This window comes from Orycteropus afer, unplaced genomic scaffold (genome assembly GCF_000298275.1).
Source record: "Orycteropus afer afer isolate SDZICR_OR568_19922 unplaced genomic scaffold, OryAfe1.0 scaffold00056, whole genome shotgun sequence".
Lineage (NCBI taxonomy): Eukaryota > Metazoa > Chordata > Mammalia > Tubulidentata > Orycteropodidae > Orycteropus > Orycteropus afer.
Window position 1 is genome coordinate 8,648,556 of NW_006921643.1, and position 4,000 is coordinate 8,652,555.

Genomic DNA, 4,000 nt, shown 5'->3' on the forward strand with positions numbered 1-4,000 from the left:
AAAGCTTTCTCTTTTCCATATGAGTAAGGCTGGGTTTACTCAGATGTTGCAACTCTTTCCCAGTCCTATTTTGAGAACCTTTTAGCCTAATCGGACTATTCCTAAAGGTGTGTGGTAATGTACCAAACAGTGTTTCTTTGCTATTCATAAGGTTTTCCCTGGCCAATTCTTTCAGAAGTGGACTTCTAGCAGGCAATATTGTGTCATCTGCTTATTGCAGGTTGTTAATGAGTGAGTCTACCTTCAATCCTGATGCTACCAGCTTCTTTATATTAGGTTTATTCATAGTTTATTTTTTCTGGTATGTTCTGGTGTTATTGTAAATGGTCTGTATAGGGTTTCATTTTCTATTTGTTTCTGGAATGTGGGTATATAATTGATGATTTATATTAACTATATATCCAGAGACTTTGCTCAATTAATACATTCTAATAGCTTATCTACAGATTTTCTTTGGGTTTTTCATGTGGACAGTCATGTCATTCATGATTAATGATGGTTTCTTTCCCAAGCCTTTTATTTCTTTTTCTTGCCATACTGCATCATCTAGGACCTCTGAAGTAGTGCTATTTAGAAAATGTGATAGAAGACATATTTTTCTCATTCTTGAATCTCAGAGGAGAAAGTCTTTAATAATTTACCATCAATTATGATGCTTACTGTAGGTTTTTCATTGAGATTTGTTAGCAGATTAAAAGTTTGCTAACTATTTTATTTTTAGATACACTCTATAGATGGTGATCCTATGTATTATTGTTGTTTTTATGTGCCGTCGAATCTGACCCGACTCAGCAAGCCCTCCTTGGGTTTCTAAGGTGGTATCTCTATGGAAGTAAATTGCCCAGCCTTCCTTCTGAGGAGTGGCTAGTGAATTTGAACTGCCAACCTTCTGGTTGGCAGTCAAGTGCCTTAGGCACTATGCTATCAGAGCTCCTGATCCTATGTAAAGCAGATCAAAATATTGCCTGTGTCATCCTCAAGATCACTTGCATGTTTAAATCCATTGCTGCAGCTGTGTCCCAGTTTATCTTACCAAGGGTCTCCTTCACCCTCACTGGCCCTCAACTTCACCCAACACAATGTCCTCCTCCTGTCATGAGCCCTCCTCATGACATGTCCAGAGCAAGAGAGTTGGACAGTTTTCTGTTGTGATTCAGAGTCTTCATTGGCTGATTTTCAGAAGGGATCACCAGATCTTTCTTCCACATTTGTCTTAGTCCAGAAGCTTTGCTGAAACCTGTCCACCATGAGTGGCTCTGTTAGTATTTGGAAATACTGGTGGCATAGCTTCCAACATTGTAGCAACGTGCAAGCCACTACAGTACAATAAACTGATGGGTGAGGGGTAGTTTTATTTTTGTTGTTGTGCACTATTGAGTTCATTCTAACTGACAGCAACCCAGTAGGACAGAGTATAACTGCCCTACAGATTTTCCAGTGCTGTAATCTTTACAGGAGCAGATTGTGCCAGACTTTTCTCCCAGGAGTCACTGGTGTTTAAATCACCATTTTTTTTTTTTCCTTAATCATCATTTTTTAGGTTAGCAGCTGAGTTCTTAACCACTGCACCACCAAATTGCCTGTTTTATTTCTATTGGGTGTTATATTTTATCAAATGCTTTTTTTCTTTACAATTTTTTTCAACATTTTGTTGTGTTTTTGGTGAAAGTTTACAGAGCAAATTAGTTTCCCATTCATTAATTCATATACAGAGTGTTTGATGACATTATATTGATTGCTGTCTTCACAGTGTGTCAGCACTCTTCCCATTTCCACCCTACCTTCCCCATTTCCATCCCTCCAGTTCCCCTGCCCTTCCTTGCCTTCTCATCTCTGCTTTTGGGCAAATGTTGCCTGTTTGGTCTCGAATAGTTAGTTGATTGTTCTTTATGGGTATTATTGTTTATTTATAGGCCTGCCTATATTATACAGGAGCTCTGCTGGTGTAGTGCTTAAGACATTTGACTGCTAACCAGAAGGCCAGTGGTTCAAACCCACCAGCTACTCCTCAGAAGGAAGATTGGGCAATCTACTTCCATAGAGATGCTGACTCGGAAACCCAAGGAGGCATTGCTGTGAGTTGAATCGACTTGACAGCAGTGAGCTTGGTTTGGTTTTGGTATCTATAATTTGGCAAAAAGGTGGCCTGTAGGGAGTGGCTTCAGGTCCAGGTTAAAAGGGTATCTTAGGGCAATAGTTTTTGAGTTTCCTTCAGTCTCTATCAATCCAGTAAGTCTGGTCTTTTTTGTGAATTTGAATTTTGTTCTACATTTTTCTCCCATTCTGCAAAATGGGCATGGAGGAGGCATTGTCCAAGCTTCACGAGGGGAGAGAGAACCACCATCAGCATCGCAAGCCCAAGGCTGACTTCTGTGGTGCAGAGGCTGGTTATGCTCCCACTCCCCAACCCCTTCTGCTTCTCCTGACCTCAGCTACGCACATTCCACCTCGCCACTGGGTTCAACAGCCTGCTTCAGTGGCCACACATCACTCACAGACAATACCCACAGTCATGTAATCCACTAGGGAAGCAACAGGCCACAATCCAGGTTCAGGAGCACTCAGGATACAATTCTTTAACCAAAGCAGTCTTTCTCCAGCCAAAGCCACAGACATGCCTCTCCCTGGCCCCTGGCCCTTGTCTGGCCTCTGCTCTGCTTAGGCAGGTGCCACAAAGCTCTTCTAGCTCTGTCAGTAGGCATCCAGAGAAGCACCCACTCCACCAGCAAGCAGTCTCCTGCCTGAAGGCACCCAATCCTCCCATTCTGTGGGTCAGGACGCCCACCGTTCTGTCCCACACTGGGCTCCCAGCTCTGCCACCTCTGCTGCCATGGCTTCCCCATTGCTGTCTGCTGCTATCTCTCACCACCTCAGCAGTGTGCCACAGCTCCCCCTGCCCCAATGCCCATTGAGGAAGCCCAGTGCAGGGATCCAGGGTCCAAAGGATGTATTCCACCCCTGGGTCCCTCCTCCCTCATGGTAGTGAAACCCCCCTTTCTGCCTCTGGGATGGCTCATTTTAAGCCTAGTGAGACAGCAAGAAGTGACTCATCCCCACATTAGGGTTCCATATAGTTTATTTCCACTCTCCCACCCTCACAAGGGTGCCATATACCTATTTGTGTTATTAGCAAGTTATCAAGTCCCCATGATGGGTCACAAACACATCAGTTTCGTATAGTGCCACCCAGTCATCTGGTGGGAGTCAAAAAACAAAGACTGTGGCTAGAAGAGCCATATTAAGTAATTCATTGTACCATGTGTTCTTTTTTTTTTTTAAATTTTGTGATTTGGGTGAAGGTTTACAGAGCAAATTCATTTTCCATACAGCATTTCATACACATTTTGTTTCATGACATTGACTGTAATTCTCCAGTGTAACAGCTCTCTCCCCACTTCCTCCCTCTGTCCTTCTTTGCTATGCATTCCTGCTCCCTGAGCTATCTCCCTGTGCAAATACTGCCCTTCTGTTCTCCCATGATTGATCATTCTAAGGCGTGTATCTACTTGATGTAAATACTCACCCTATATGCCTGCCTGTTGTTTGGCTGGAAGCCACAGGAGTGTGTTCAATTCCAGACCTGAAGGGTAACTGAGGACCTGCAAAAAGGGCAAGGAGACCACATGTTCTGACCTCTAATCCCACAATAGGAAGACAGAATCACCATCAATAGCCCAAGGCCTATTCCTGCCAGGCCAGACATGCTGCCTCCCTCCAGCCCTTTCTCCAGCCGTTCCTCCCAAAGCACTCACCACCTTTCTCCTGGGTTCGATAATTCACTGCAGTGGGCACACAGAGCTCACAGATTATGGGGTTTATTAGGGAAGCACCACAGTCTATAACTCAAGTTCAGGAAAAGTGCCCAGTCTCTCTCCCAGCCCACCGGCCCTCAGCCAACAGTCTCTCACAGTCTCTTTCCCAGCAGTGCTGGTCCCTCGGTGTCTCACTCAGCAATGCATGTCTCTTGTGTCTCTTTCCCAGCAACGCGTGTCTCAGGAGC

The 4,000-nt window shown here is 44.4% G+C and overlaps 1 protein-coding gene across 1 annotated transcript in view; it reads left to right on the forward strand.

The window, feature by feature from the left end:
* The window catches only part of NDFIP1 (Nedd4 family interacting protein 1), an 87,272-nt gene that overhangs the window by 64,953 nt on the left and 18,319 nt on the right, over positions 1-4,000 (forward strand). The window lies entirely within an intron of this gene.